Consider the following 16737-nt stretch of genomic DNA (forward strand, 5'->3'; position numbering starts at 1 on the left):
AGACTTCTTTGCTGCATCTGCCAGTTCCTGGAGCTCTCTCTGGTAGATTCTGACTGATTTTTCCAAGGTGGCGATTCTCTGTTCCAGCTCTTGTGTTTTGTTTTCCATTTCTGATGTTCTATTCTCCACCTCCTTCAATCTGCTGCTTAATGCCTCCATTTTTGCTTGAAGTGTGGACACTGAGCTGATCATGTCTGCTCTGAGGGTATTAATCTTTTCTTCCATTTCTCTTTTGAATTCGAGGAGCTCTTTGGACATTTCCTGCTTATGTTCCTGGAATTGTTTTTGGAATTCTGTTTTAATCTCTTTAGTCATGTTCACAATCATCTCGTTGAATAGGGTCATGTTTTGTGTCTATTCAGGTGTCATTTCTTGGGATGGTGACATCTCTCTCGTCCATTCACTCTTGTTGCCTTTTGGGGTTTGCGTGGGACTTTGATTATTTATATATGTCGTGATTCTTCTTTGAGCTCTCCTCGGCATCGAGAACTGTTGTTGTAGTTCGCTCTGTGGTCAGTAGGTAGCGGTCTTTGCTTGGATTGGGACCGTGGTTCTGGGAATATGTGAGTACCTGTCGTTCTCAGCCAAACTGATTCCTCTGCTGACTATGCCAGAGTTTGCAGTGTTTGCAGGTGTTCGGTCGATTCCCAGAGGCTGTGTGCTGCTGTAGGACTAGCTTTCAGCCCAGCCAGTGGCCTCACAGTGGGCCGTGGGATGGATCTGAGAGCTTCAGTCTCAGCGTGCTGGGCGGATGGTGGGTTTTCCTGTGCTGCTTCTAGGGGCGGGCCCCTGGCCAAGGTTCTGGGGTTTGGGAGTTTCCAGGGGCTCTCAGCAGGACCTGCAGCTGTCTGCTCTGTTCCCAGGGGTGGGGCCCAGCTGAGGAAGTGTGCTCCAAGTGCAGAGCAGTGCCTTTCTGATTCTTTGAAGGCGAGCTTGGCTGCTGGTCGGCCCTTCAGTTCCCTGCTGCTTTTTCAGAGAGTCTGTGACTGTGGGGTCCTCTCGGTGCTGTCTTGCTCAGGATTCCCACCTGGAGAATGCCCGGCTCAAGATTTGAGGGGGACAGATGCTGGCTCCTATTGTCCCGTATACCCCACCCGCTGTTGTAAGGCAGGGACACAGAGCTCCCCACTCTCCAGACCCAGTGGCCTGGGAAAGGAACCAGGTGGGCAGGTGGGAGCTGGGACACCCCCGCCACCCCTGGTGGGGTGCTGGGTCTTGGCGTAGCCCGCCTGTCAGTCTCCAGTCAGAGGTCTGGGAGAGGAACCTGGTGGGCAGGTGGGGACTGGGACACCTCCGCTGCTGCACGGTGTTGGAGAATCCTTCACTCCCCTTGGATCTCTGCAGCCACTGTGGTCTGCGTCTGGGTTCTGCTGCTTGCTATTCTGGTTCTGCATCTGGGTTCCGCTGCTTCTCTGGCTCGCTCACCCGGTTCTATGCTGGTTTCTGTGAGTTGGGGTTCCCCTGCCCAGCACTGCTTGGCCCGGTTCCCTCCGCAGCCCCCTCCGCCGCTGCTTTTCTTGGCTCAGAGCAGGCATGGTGGGGGGGGGGGTCCTCGCATTCCGAATTCTTTGAGAAAGTTGGATGTGAGCTTTATCTGGATTTCTTTTCCAGTTTGGGTCCTTCTCCGTTGCTTCTTGCGTTTGTTGTTGTGGATTTCTTAAGGGAATTGATTCGTGGGACTACCTGGTTCTCCCTTTTTGTGAGAGAGAGCTAGGCAGCGTCCCTATTGTCTCTGTGCCATCTTCCTCCCCAAAATCAGAAAGTTTTTAATAATAGAGATGCTCCAGAGGAGAAACAGCTGAGAGCAACACAGAGAATGACTAAAGTACTGGCTGCTGTATTTCAACAGGGAAGACCATCACAAAGAGGTTCACATGGTCCACAATCTTAGAGGCCTTCAGTTTGAGATTTGAGCAAAGATCAATGTGCTTACTACAAAGAGTTTGGTCATTGGGCTAGGGAATGCCAGAAAAGAAAAAAGAACAGATTGGACAAGTGGCAACGAAAACTTCCGTGTTAGTCACTCATGACTTGGAACACTAGGGGAGACAGGGTTTGGATGCCCTCCCCTAACCTAGGGTAACATTGCAGGTGGAGGGGACTCCTGTCCAGTTTTTAGTGGACACAGGTGCTCAGAATTTGGTTCTTACTAAGCCTCAAGGAAAACTGTCCACAATTACATCGTGGGTGCAGGGGGCTACAGGAATAAAGAAATATCCTTGGACAACTCAAAGGACGGTGGACCTGGGAGCTGGTAAGGTGTCACATTCTTTTCTAGTCATCCCTGAAAGCCTCTACCCCTTACTGCGGAGAGACTTATTAACAAAGTTGGGAGCTCAGTTTACTTCCTGCCAGATGGACCTAAGGTAACAAACTCCCAGGGCAGGCCACTGACAATATTGACCTTAGCACTAGAAGATGAGTATCGCCTTCATTTGCAACAGAACCCCCCTGATTCAGGAACTGATGTTTGGCTTAAGCAGTTTCCAGAAGCATCGGCAGAAACTGGAGGGATGGGATTAGCTAAGCACCGGCCAGAACTCTATATAGAAATAAAACCTGGAGCCAGCACTGTTCGAGTCCGACAGTACCCTATGTCTTTAGAGGCTCGGGTAGGAATAACTCCTCACATTCGCCGCCTCTTAGACCAGGGAGTGCTGTGGCCTTGCCGGTCAGCCTGCAACAGTCCATTGCTGCTGGTACGCAAGCCTCACACAGGAGAATATCGGCCAGTGCTGGACTTAAGAGAGGTTAACAAGTGGGTTTTGGACATACATCCAACTGTGCCTAATCCTTATACCCTCCTGAGTACTCTTGACCCTGAAAAAAAGTAGTATACGGTCTTGGATTTAAAAGATGCTTTCTTCAGTTTTCCTTTGGCCCCCAAAAGCCAAGAACTTCCAGTTATTTGTGGATGAGAGTAAAGGAGTAGCTAAAGGAGTCCTGACTCAACATCTGGGTCCCTGGAGACGACCCATTGCTTATCTATCTAAAAAGCTGGATGCTGTGGCTGCTGGATGGCCTCCCTGCCTCCGAATGACTGCGGCCACAGCATTGATGGTAAAGGATGCAAATAAGTTGACCCTGAGACAGGAGTTACAGGTCACAACACCTCACGCTATCGAGGGCATTCTTAAACAGCCCTCGGATCGATGGCCCAGTAATGCCTGGCTTATTCATTATCAAGGACTAATGATAAACCCCCTCAAGATTCTTTTCCAGCCTCCAACTGCTCTTAACCCAGCCTCGCTACTGCCCGATCCAGACCTGGAAGCCCCACTTCATGACTGTGCTGAGGTTTTGGCCCAAGTGCATAGAGTAAGAGAGGATTTGCAAGATAGGCCTCTGCCAGATGCGGAGATTGTCTGGTTTACCGACGGAAGCAGCTTTAAACACCAAGGAAATAGGTATGCAGGGGCTGCAGTAGTCTCAGAGACTAAAGTAATCTGGGCTGAGTCCCTGCCTCCAGGAACGTCAGCACAAAGAGCAAAACTGGTGGCTTTAACCCAAGCTTTAAAACTGGGTAAGGATAAAATACTGACAGTTTATACAGACAGTCGGTATGCTTTTGCCACCGCCCACATACACAGGGCAATATACAGAGAGAGGGGCCTCCTTACAGCAGAAGGAAAGACTATCAAAAATAAGGAGGAAATATTGGCACTCCTGGCTGCTCTTTGGGAACCAAAGAAACTGGCAATAGTCCATTGCCCAGGACACCAGAAACCTGTAGATCTAGTGTCCAGGGGAAATCATCTGGCTGACCAGAATTCCCGGGAGGTGGCCTTATCTTCAACTCCAGCTCTAGCCCTCCAACTCCCAGACCCAGGACCCAGAGTCTTACCACTGATCCCAGGGTATATGGAGGAAGACTTGCAATGGATTGAGAAACTACCTATGGTACAGCTCCTTTATGGATGGTGGAGAGATTCGAGGAGTCACATAGTACTACCAGAAAAATTGGGGATGAAGGTGTTACAAAAAATTCACCATAGTACTCATCTGGGAGCCAGAAAGATGCAAGACTTAATCAGAGAAACTGGACTACGAATTAAGGAAGCAACCGTCAAAATTGATCAGATTATTTCAGGTTGCAGAGTATGTCAGCTAAATAATGTAGGGAGAAATCAGCAAAATTTAGAGGCAAGACAGCAAGGGGATAAGGCAGGAGCCTATTGGGAGGTAGACTTCACTGAAGTAAAACCACGGAAGTATGGATGTAAGTATTTGTTAATTTTTGTAGATACCTTCTCAGGATGGATTGAGGCTTTCCCCACTAAAAGGGAAACTGCACAGATAGTGGCTAAGAAGATACTTGAGGACATTTTACCCAGGTGTGGTTTTCCAGTAATGATAGGTTTGGACAATGGATCTGCATTTGTCTCAAAGGTAAGTCAGGGACTGACTTCCATACTTGGGGCAGATTAGAAATTACCTTGTGCCTATATACCCCAAAGTTCAGGACAGGTAGAGAGAATGAATAGAACATTAAAAGAGACCCTGACCAAATTGACCATGGAGATTGGTGCAAACTGGGTAGCTCTTCTCCCCTATGCTCTGTTCAGGGTTCGAAACTCCCCTTTTAAATTAGGACTTACCCCTTATGAAATAATGTTTGGTAGACCTCCCCCTATAATACCTAAAGAGGATGGTGATATGAATTTTTGTTTTCACTCCAAGCCCTGCAAAGGGCTCACTAAGAAGTCTGGCCCAAGCTGAAGGACCTGTACAAGACAGAACCACCTCTGGTGCCTCATTGCTATAGACCAGGTGACAGGGTATTCGTGAAATGCCACCGACAAGAAAATCTGGAGCCACGATGGAAAGGACCCTTTCAGGTCATCCTGACAACACCCACCACTCTCAAAGTAGACGGAGTAGCTTTTTGGATCCATTACACCCATGCCAAGCCAGTGGATCCGTTTCCAGACCTTATAAAACCCTTGTCCAAAACAACTTGGAAGACTGATTGGACTAAAAGTAGCCCTTTAAAAATTAAGGTACATCGCCAAACTCAATAATAGTTATGGGCAGTATTTGGACAGAGACTTTGTGTGGGTAAATACTCATAGTTGTGTATTTCCATCTACTGGTGTTAACACGGGAAAGGGAGCAAAGTGAAGGAATTTTTCCCCTTTGTTGATAACTCTGTTTTTTGTCTTAGCTGGACCTTTAGGCCCTTGTGTGATTATGCAGACATAGCCAAGATTGACTCTAAAAGTATCATGGGAAAGGGGAGAATGTTGTGCCAAGATTGTTCCAAGTTATGGGAATTACCCCCTCCCCCCTTGTTTAGGGCCCATGTACTTGAACCCCGGGTGATAACAGCTTGGTACTCAGCGGTTAGACACCTGAGTTCTAATTCGACCAGTGGTTAATTGTGATTCTCTTTTAAAAGTGGTGTAAATTTCTTGCTCAGGGCCTTTCAGCTTTGCCGGCTGTTGGTACGCGGAGGCCCGAGTCCGGACTCGAAAATAAATGAACCCCTGCTTTTTAGCTTTGGCTGTGGTCTCTGATGGTCTTTTTGGGTTCTAAAAATTTGGGTACAACATCTCCACTGAATTCTGGATCCAAACACGTCAGAAAGACTTTTTCTCTTGTGATTTGGCTTTGACGTTTTTTGGGTCAGATTGATAGAGAAAAAGAAGCTGAAACTAAAAGATTCGTGGGCGGTTTTGTTTACCAGGCCTGTGGCCCGGCGCAGGGGACTGACTTCAGAAACGCCGGGGGCATACCTCTGGCTAAGCTATTTCTGAGAAATCCTTTGCCCTTTAGAATGATGGTGCTGCCAGCATCACCTCTGAAGTTGCAGTTGGTATGGTTGCGTTTTTGCCAGCAGTCAAGATGGTGCTGCTCTCAGCTAGTGAGGGAAGGGATTCCTTCCCAATGCCGTTCCACGAGCAGAAGTGGAAACTTCTCCTCGGAGGTACTCACAAATTGCCGGATTCTCTGGTTCCGTGAAGCTGGCAGGACCGTGCCATGACCAGGTGATGGCTCTGGGCTCACGCAGGCTCTGTCTGGCTTTGTCTGGAGCTGCCTGGTCTGTGCTGCTGAAAAGCATTGTCTGCTAAGGTCACTGTCTGCATTGAGCAGCTGGTGCCTCTCTATGCTGTCTTCTTGCTCTGGTTTTCTGCCTTTCTCCTCTCTGACTGAGATCTCTGTGGTGCTAAAGCTTACTTAGAATTCTTCGTGTAAGAATTTTCCCCTACAATGCCTGAACTGTTATCTTGGTGAGAGCTCAGAAAGATTCATACTGAGCTGCCGCCATCTTCAGCCCGAACTCTCTTTTTCTTTTATATATTCCTTTTATTTCTTAAGTTTAATTTTTTTCAATTTTCATTCATTTATTTTCCCTTTCTATCACTTTAGGTCACAGTTATCTTCACTGTGTACCTTTCCTTCATTACTGTATTACTACACTACTATTCTCTTATTTCCCCTCTTGTCTTTCATAATATTTCCTTTGTTCCTTCTTCAATTTCCATAGTCTGTGGATCTACAGTCGATTGTTGTTGACCCAAACTGTATATGTATTTGTTCAATTCTACTGTAGGTCCAGAGTGATTAAAATGTCATAGAGAGTAGATTGTGGTCTTTTTATTGCTCATAAAACTGTGTTCAGTGGTGGTGTATTCTTTATTTGTACGTGCACAAAAGAATTGAGTGAAAATACCAGTCTAATATTGAGAACCTCTAAAGTTTGATCAGCTATAAAGCACTAGGTTGGTTATTATCTAAAAATTGCAATCTTGTGTGGTATGAGTCTTGCTCCCATTTTCAAACAGGCAGAAAAAGAATATCAAGAAAATTGAGAAATCAAGGAATTGCATTTTCCACTCAAATTAAACAGACAACAGAGAAGTCAATTGGAAACCTAGAGCAGAGTCCTCCAAATGCTCTACAAATGCTACTGGTAAACAAAATCAATGAAGTTTCAAAACATAAAGAAGGGTATACTTGAATGTGAAGAAGCCAGTCGAAGAACAATAGAGGAATTCAATTGAATCCATGATCAAAAAGCTGAATGAATTCCAACAGAATTCCAAAAAGATTAATGTTTCTGAACTAAAGGTCTTCAAAGAGAGCATTCAAATTGAAATCAAGGAGGTAAAGAAGTCCATACAAGGTCCAAAATAAGAGGTGCTAGGCATCAAAAATTACCAACTAGAAAGAACAAAGTAGAAAGTATTGTTAGCAGGTTAGACAATGCAGGAGAGATAATTTCCAAAGGTGAAGACAAACTAGAATAAGCAAGAAGAGCTTGGAATGATGTATGCCAGCTCCTAAAGACAAATAACTACCAAACAAGAATCCATTACAGAGGTAAGCTCCGATTCATAGCTGAGAGAACAATACAAACTTTCCATACCAAGGAAAAGTTGAAACACTGTGTAGTGAACAAACCAGCAATACAGAAAATTTTCAACATCTTGTACACATTGTAAATCAACACAAACCTATTATTGACAGAGAAATAGCACCTAAAAAGGATACCAGCTAATCATAGCAAGATTTGACAAGTCACAGACACTAAAGAAATAGAAAAAATATCAGGAATTAATAAATATTTTTCAATCCTAACCCTCATTGTTAATCGAATTAACTCTCCAATCTAATGGCATGACTGTCGAGTTGTATCAAAAGGCAAGATTGATCTTTCTGCTGTCACTAAGGGCCACATCTTGCCTTTCAAAACAACTTTATTTTGAGAGTGACAGGCTGGAATAAAATCTGTTAAGCTAACAGTCCCCAAGAAAAGGCCAGAGTTGCCATCTTCATATCATATAAAGTAGACTTCAATCTAAAATCGATGAGAAGAAACAAAGAAGATTATTACATACTACTAAAGGGATCTCTCTTTCAGGAGGGTATAACCATCCTAAATTTCTACACACCCAGTGCCAGAGCACACAAGTTCATCAAGCAAACTTTAGTTATACTAAAACAACATATAAATCCAAACACAGTGATTGTTGATGACTTTAACACACCACTGTCAACCATAGATAGATTAACCAGAGAAAAACTCAAGTGAGAACCCTCAGAATTGACCAATTGCATATATTAACTAGACCTAACAAACAACTACAGATTACTAAACCCAGCAACAACAGAATATACATTTGTTTCAGCTGCACATGTAATATTTTCTAAAATTGATTACAGGTTAGAATATAAAGCAAACCAGGACAAACTCAGAAACATAGAAAATATTCCCTCCATTCTCTCAGATTACAACATCATAATAGTGGAACTAAACAACAGTCTCCACTAAGTAAAATCCTATAATTCATGAAGATTGAACAACACATTGTTGAATCACCAGTGGATCATCAGGGAGATCAGAACAGAACAGAAATTCGACATTTTATGGTATTTAACAAGAAGGAGCACCAAAACACCAGATACTTTGGGACACAGCAAAGTCAGTATTTAGAGGAAATTTTATAGCTCTCAGTCGTGCACCTGAAGCTCTTGGAAAAAAGCAACAAACCAATCCAAATTCCAGTAGAAGGAAACAAATTATTAAAATTAAGGCAGAATTAAATATATAAGATTGCAAAAAAATAGAAAGTACCAACAAAATAAGGAGTTGTTTCTTTGAAAAAATTAACAAACGTGACAGACCTTTCACACATCTTACCAAAAGAAGGGAGGACACCTAAATAAACAAAATCATGGACAAAGCAATGCTCGCACCAATACTCCTCAAACACATCAATGAAATTGAAAGTGAGGGCTCTCTGCCAAACTCATTCTCTGATGCCAAACTAATCCTCATCACAAAAAGAGACACGGATTCATCAAAACTTCTCAACAAAATACTGGACAACAATCTACAACAACTCATCAGAAAATACACAATATGGTCAAATAGGAGTCATCACAGGGATACAAACCTGGTTCAAAATATGAAAGTCAATTAAAACATCACATCAAGAGGAACAAGGACAAGAATCACATGATTGTCTCAATAGATTCAGAAAAGGCATTTGACAAGTTCCAACACCCCTTTATTATGAAAGCTCTGGAGAAACTAGGAATCCATAAAAAAATTCCTCCATATAAATAGAGCAAAACTAGATACATAAAGCCATATAGTATGACACTAAATGAAAGAACCTCCAGGATATAGAAACAAAAGCCGTATAATGAGTGATTGTTTTCCTTAATGTACTATGTTATCTCTCATCTCTTTTGCTGTCCCTTGATTATCTCATATGGTTACAGAATTGTACGTTTTTTCCTGATATATTGTATATATGTTTAGTTGGTTATTTGAAATAGGATTGAGAAGGGGGGAAACAAGGTGAGGAGCAGGGTGGGGGGATGGAAATGGGGACCAAAACATGAGAAAGGGTATCAATGTTTGTGAAGTAATGCAATTCTTCAAAAGACTAAACATAGATCTCACCTATGACCCAAAAATTCCACTCCTTGGCATTTACCCAATGGTCCAGAAATGAGGACATACTAAAGCCACTAGCACAACGATGTTCATTGCAGCACTATTTACCATAGCAAAAATATGGAACCAACCCAGATACCACTCAGTAGATGATTGGATCAAGAAGATATGGTATTGATACACAACGGAATTCTATGCTGCTGTCTGAAAGAATGATATTGCCCCATTTGTAAGGAAATGGAAAGACTTGGAAAAAACCATATTAAGTCAAGTAAGGCAGACCCAAAGGAACACAGTCTCAATGGTTTCCCTCAATTGTAATAATTAGTACACATCTAGAACTCTCCTAACAGAGGATAACAGTAGCTCAAAACTGCGGCGCCCGGCACCCCTGACCAGCAGGGAAGAACGGACACCACCCGAGGATCCTTCTCGTATCACGCTTTTAATGATGAGCCACTTGGTTAAAGGGAGAGCTGAAGCAGAGGGGCGAGGGGCAGGGAAATGCAGCTGCTTATAAACAATCAAAGAACGCGGGACTTTTTCCATTGGCTGCTGTGTTGCTAGGATCATTTTAAAACTCAGGATTGGTCAGGCCTCTGACGTCATACGCGCAGACTCAGCGGAGCGAGCAAAGGCTCTGCACTCACACACCAACTAAGGGGAACTAAGAAATTTGTATACAATGAGCGAGGCAGGGGACAGGCGCCGTCTTGTCGGCCACTCCGGCTCCCCACATCTCCCCCTTTCTGTTTTAACGCAGCAGGCCAACATACCTGTTGTGAAGAGAGTAGAGGTGCTGTCCTCCAAAGTAAAACTTGAGGTCCTACTCTAGAGGAGTGACCCAGGCGGCCAACCCTGGATCCCTCCCCTCCAGGTCCTCTTTTCCCTTTGTGGAGATGGGCTAGGGGCGCAGACCCACATGCTGACGCACATGCTCTCCCTGACCTGTTAGGGTCAGGAGTGGTACTTTGTCCATCATTTCACAACTCTTGGCTGCCTATACTCCTATTCCTCGTGCAATAGACTAAGGTCTCGAGGGTGCAAAGGCAGTACAGGGCACTATTAGTTGGCCTTTAAAGCTGCAAGCCAAATTTTGGGGGAGTGTCCCTGCTCCAAGGCAGTGAGTGCATGAACAAGCATTGCTCTCTCTCTCTTATTGCGAGACCTCATTCAGCAGAGCAACCAAAGGCTAAAAACACAAAACCCAAAACAAACTGCAACAAACATTCACAGGAACTGGAACAAATGTAGGCAATGGCTCCAGCATTGACTCAATTTACACTCTATGGCAGAACAATTTAAAATAATCAGAGCGACCCAATTTTTGAGAAACCAGCCTAACACAGAAGGACAGATTTTTTTGACAGGGTAAGGCATAGGGAACCTTGCAGTCCTAGGGAAGTTGCAAGGAAGAATTGGTGGCACAAAGGGGAAAAACGGAAGAAGCATTAGTCACAGGCATTGGTAATGGAAAGGTCTTCATCACTGCCCACATCGTCTTTTCCTTGTTGCTTTTTCCCTTCTGTCTCTTCATCCAAAGTCGTGGCAGCAGAAGAATTATTAACAGGGTTGTTCCCAGGATTTTGTTTCGCATCATCCTCTTTAGGCGTTTGATTTTCCTCCAATATCCTTACGAGGCGCTGCGGCACCCAATGGGGGGATTCCTGTCCCTGTGGAAAAACACAAACAGCTCCCCTGGATCTCTGAATTACAGGATCCGGTCCATACCATTTGTTATCGATAACATTTTTCCACATTACTTTTTGTGTGGGTGGTATTGCCATTTTTCCAGCATGCCGATCAGCAGCTGATTGTCCATTGTCATCCACTGTTACATAATTTAAGGTAAACAGTGCAATGGCCAGCCTTTCTCTGGGGGAGGCATCTCGGCCTATTCCCTCCTTTTGTTTAAATAAAAGTTGTTTAAGTGTTCTATTGGCGCGTTCCACAATTCCCTGACCCTGGGGATTATAGGGAAGGCCAGTAGAATGAACTACCTGCATTTGAGTGCAAAAGGAGCGAAATCCGGCAGAGGCATAAGCAGGGCCATTATCTGTTTTCAATTTTAATGGTTTTCCCCATGCTGCCCAGGCTTCCAAGCAATGAACTTTAACATGGGACACCCTTTCCCCTGTAAGGGCCGTGGCATGCATTATGCCAGAGAAAGTGTCCACTGAGACATGAACATATTTTGTCCTGCCAAATTCAGGCACGTGAGTAACATCCATTTGCCATAAGGCATTAGAGCAAAGGCCTCTAGGATTAACTCCAATTATGAAAGAGGGGTGATATACTACACAAGATTGACAAGCTTTAACAATTTCTCTAGCCTGTTGGCGTGAAATGGAAAACTTATAACGAAGGGTTTTTGCAGAAACATGATAAAGTTGATGAAAATCTCGTGCTAATTGAACAGAATTATGGGAAAGGCCCACCAGGGCTCTGGCAGTCAAATCCACTAGGGCATTGGCCTCTGACATGGGACCAGGCAAGCCAGTATGTGCCCGAATATGACCAATGAAAAAAGGATTTTTCCTTTGTAAAATTAAACTCTGAAGTTGGGATAATATATTTGAAACTGTACTGCTACCTTTTATGGAGGCGGCGACTTCCAGGGATGCCACTGCATTAACTACATATTGTGAATCAGAATATAGGTTAAAAGGCTCAGGAAATTTCCTGAATACTTCTAAAACTGTTAGACATTCAACTACTTGTGGAGTTTCTGGTTGAAAATTTAAAGTTACTGGCTCTTTTCCTTGAACTACATAGGCACCTCGGCCTGTTTTTGACCCATCTGTAAATATAATTAGGGCATTACTCAGAGGCAGTTTTTTCGTAACTTTGGGAAAATACACCCAGTCTTCACGCACAAAATTCAGCAGTGGATGTTTGGGATAATGATTGTCAATTATATTTGGAAAGGAGCACACCAAAACTGCCCACCAGTCAACAGAGGCAGCCAATATTTGTACTTGTTGCCGGGTATAAGGAATAATTAATTTGTCAGGAAATTTTGCAAAGTGAGTCAAACACGCCTTGCAACCTGTAAGAGCTAGCAAAGCAACTAATTCTGGAAAATACTGAATAGTTTTTAAGCCATAAGAATTTCCGTGCAACCATAACAATGGGCCTTCTTGCCATAATACTCCTGTAGGATAATTTTTTGTTTTAAATATGCACAGTAAGATTGGCGCTGATGGATTTACACGCAAGAGTTGTGCATTTTCTATGGCCTGTTCAAGACGCTGAATGGAACTCTTAGCCTGAACAGTCAATTTTCTAGGTGAAGTAACATCCGGGTCTCCCCCCAATAAGGAAAAGAGGGGCAACAATTCAGAGCGAGGGACATTAAGAAAATTTCGGACCCAATTTACGTCCCCCATTAATTTTTGAAAATCATGAAGGGTATGCAAATGATTTGTTTTCAAGACGACCTTTTGGGGTGTCACAGCTATGGGAGAAATTATGGAACCTAAAAACTGAACTTTTTCTGAAAATTGCACCTTTTCTGGTGCCAAGTTTAAGCCTGCCTTTGCAAGAAGTTTAGACAATTTACTAAATACTTGAAAAAGGATATTCTGCTCAGGGGCAGCTATTAGAATATCATCCATATAATGAAGAATTCTAACAATGGGAAATTGCTGTCTCACAGGGAAAAGAACTGTGTCAACATATAGTTGGCATATTGTAGGGCTATTAGCCATTCCTTGTGGAAGAACCCTCCACTGAAATCGTGCATCAGGTTGTTCATGATTAACAGAAGGCAGGGTAAAGGCAAAACGTTCTCTATCCCTGGGATGCAAAGGAATAGAAAAGAAACAGTCCTTAATATCAATAGATATAATGGGCCATCTTTGGGGCAAAGCAGAAAGCAGTGGGAGGCCGCGTTGGACTGACCCTAATATTTGCATTTGAGCATTAATGGCTCTGAGATCATGTAATAATCTCCACTTGCCTGAGGCCTTTTTAATAACAAAAATAGGGGTATTCCATGGAGAAACAGAAGGCTCCACATGTCCAAACCTTAGTTGTTCCTGTACCAATTGAGTTATAGCCTCCAATTTTTCTTGGGACAGGGGCCACTGAGGCACCCACACCGCTTTATTTGTTAACCAGGGTATGGGTGTTGGACTGGCAGAGGCTAAATTTTCAGTGACCCCCAAGAAAAACCCAAACCTTGCTTATCTCTATTGGCTACTGGCTCCACAGGGGCATGCCGGCCCTGTAAATATTTTCCTAACCCACCAGTAGGGACAAAGCCCTGATTTTTCAATATAGTCTGTGCCGTTGAAGAATAATCAGTAGTTAGAATTAAACCCATTTGCTGTTGGATATCCCGGCCCCACAAATTAACTGGGACCTGGAGGACAAACGGCTGAAATTTTCCTTTTTGACCCTCCTTTGTGGACCAGGTCAACTGTTTTGCGCTGACCCGAGGAGTATCTGCATAACCTAAACCTTGCAGGGTTTGTGAAGAGAATTGTAGGGGCCATGTCTTTGGCCACTGAGTTATTTGGACGATACTCCGGTCCGCTCCCGTGTCCACCAGACCATTAAAGGTCCTTCCTTCAATTGTTAATGTTAACATGGGACGGTTATTTAAGGCCATGGACAAGCAGACAAGGTCTGCTCCTGAGGTACTTAAACTTCTTTCCTTTTCTTGCACCGGGGAAACTTGATGATGGGAAGGCACTAAAATTAATTGAGCAACTCGATCTCCAGGAGCCACTGAAATGACCCCTCGAGAGACTGAACAGAGGACTTGGATGGCTCCCCTGTAATTAGGGTCAACAACTCCAGGGAACACTACAAGGCCTTTCATAGTATTGGAAGCACGTCCCAACACTATTCCCACCATATTTTCAGGGAGGGGGCCCATTAGGTCAGTAGTTATGAGTTGAGCCCCCATGTCCTCCGTTATGACCACTCCTGCGGTGGCACGGAGGTCCAGCCCTGCAGATCCTGCGGTTGCTCTGCGGGAACAAATGGCTGTTGGAGATGAGGTGAGAGCCTCTGATAAGTTTCCTGGCACCGAATCCCCTGATTTTGCGGGCCCTGGGGCAGCGGGCCCCTCCGCCCGTTTTTTGGCTCCAAGGCCTGAGGTTGTGGGATAAGCTGTCCATTCACATCTTTAACTGATCTGCACTCATTTGCCCAATGTTTTCCCTTTTTACATCGTGGACAAAGTCCCGGTTCGCGAGGGGGCCTCTGCTTTGAATATTTTAAATTGGGACATTGCTTCTTAAAATGTCCTGGCTTTTGACAGTTGAAGCATAGTCCTGAATTAATTCTAGTGGTCTCAGCTACCGCAGCAACAATTTTATCCAAGCTCACAGGGGCTCCCACCTCCCGGCAGGCCCTAATCCAATCTTGTAAGGGCTTATCTCTTATAGGAATAATAGCCTTTTGGCATTCAGGGAGGCTTTGTTCAAAAATAATTTGTTGGATAAAAAGCATGTGATCCTCTAGGTCCCCAAATAATTTATCTGCGGTCTCTAGGACTCGCCCAACAAAGTCTGTAAAAGGCTCGGTAGGTTTTTGAACAACTTTGGTAAGGTTACCACGGCGCTCCCCCCGACTGGCAAGGGACTTCCAAGCCCTGTAAAAAATATTATTAATTTGTTGATAGACTTCGTTAGGATACCCAGTCTGGTCCGCTGCATAAGGGCCTTTTCCTAATAACATTTCAGCTGACCAGTGAGGACGGCCCGCCAGTGCATTCTCCCTATGTCTGGCAGCGGCCAAATCTGCTGCGGAAGCACAATAATCAAGGTACTGGCCATGCGTCAGGCAAGAACGTCCAACCTCATACCAGTCCGTTGGAGTCATGCTGGTGGTCTCCAATCGACGAACCAGTGCAATGGTGTAATTTGCAGAATGGCCATAATTTTGTACAGCGGCCATGAGATCCTTTAAAGCTTTGTAGGAAACTGGCTCATAAACTCTCTGTCCAGTAGTGGAATCTTCAAAAACAGGAAAAGCAGAGGCCAATCGAGACCAGGTGCGGGCTTTGATAAAGGAACTTCCCTTCTTTGGGATGTAGGGAGGCGGGGCAGAGGGGGCAGGTCGGGCCTGGCCATTGTCTGCACCAAATCCTCCCCTGGGGCTGTATCTGTCAGCCTCATACTCGGCAGCCTGTTCCTCTAACTCCTCCTCTTCATTTGAACTTAGCTCCTCCGGGGGCCCTTCCCCCTCATTTTCTGTGCTTTGATCTGACTCTCCTGCATCCTGATAGAGGGAGCTCCTTGGTCCCTCCTGTTTTTTCTTTTCTCTTCTCTCCTCCTCCTGCACTGTACTTTGTGAGGGCTGCAGTCCCTCAATTCCATTCTTTTGTTTTCTCTTACATTTTACCCCACTCTTGGTGGTCCCTCCTTCCTTGTACGATGACTCCGAGAGACTATCCTGGTGCTTAATTAATACCTTCCTCTTTAATAATATCAGTATTTCTGCCCTCCTCCAAACAAGCGCGCACCATTCTCCATATGGGCAACGTGGCGCGGGAGACCCCTCCCTTTTCTAGAGATCTATCCAGGTCCTGGCCTAATATATCCCAACAGGCCAGTGAGAGATCTCCAGACTCCGCAAACCATGGGGCGTGTATCTCAATATCTGTTAACACTCTATGTATTGTGCCACGGGAAATTCTCAGCCCACGCTGTTTAAGAAGGGCCTGTAAGGGGGCACAGAAGTCCCTTATACTACACACACTTCCTGAAGAGTTACCCATACTGATGTAAGACCGAGTTAACACAAACCACAGAGGAAGAACGATAACAAGCACCCAGACAAAAACTTCTCAGAACAACATACCTAGAAGGAGTCCTCTTCACGTGTCAAGTTCTGGATCCTCTTTGGCCCCTCCGCAGGTCCCGGGTTTCCGGCACCAGTTGCGGCGCCCGGCACCCCTGACCAGCAGGGAAGAACGGACACCACCCGAGGATCCTTCTTGTATCACGCTTTTAATGAAGAGCCACTTGGTTAAAGGGAGAGCTGAAGCAGAGGGGCGAGGGGCAGGGAAATGCAGCTGCTTATAAACAATCAAAGAACGCGGGACTTTTTCCATTGGCTGCTGTGTTGCTAGGATCATTTTAAAACTCAGGATTGGTCAGGCCTCTGACGTCATACGCGCAGACTCAGTGGAGCGAGCAAAGGCTCTGCACTCACACACCAACTAAGGGGAACTAAGAAATTTGTATACAATGAGCGAGGCAGGGGACAGGCGCCGTCTTGTCGGCCACTCCGGCTCCCCACACAAAACCAAGGTACATAATGTCATATAGAATGAGATTAAAGGAAAGGATCTCTAGGATATGGAAAGAACT

The 16737-nt window shown here is 44.8% G+C and overlaps 1 long non-coding RNA gene across 1 annotated transcript in view; it reads right to left on the bottom strand.

Moving 5' to 3' along the window:
• LOC150041195 (uncharacterized) overlaps positions 1-16445 on the bottom strand; it is a 346544-nt gene extending 330099 nt beyond the window's left edge. Inside the window, exon 1 of the long non-coding RNA XR_016533772.1 lies at positions 16226-16445. This is a non-coding gene — a long non-coding RNA (uncharacterized LOC150041195). The remainder of the gene's footprint in view (positions 1-16225) is intronic.
• Between the last annotated feature and the right edge of the window lie 292 nt (positions 16446-16737).

Source organism: Megascapheus bottae, chromosome X (assembly GCF_031878675.1).
Source record: "Megascapheus bottae isolate mThoBot1 chromosome X, mThoBot2.hap1, whole genome shotgun sequence".
NCBI lineage: Eukaryota > Metazoa > Chordata > Mammalia > Rodentia > Geomyidae > Megascapheus > Megascapheus bottae.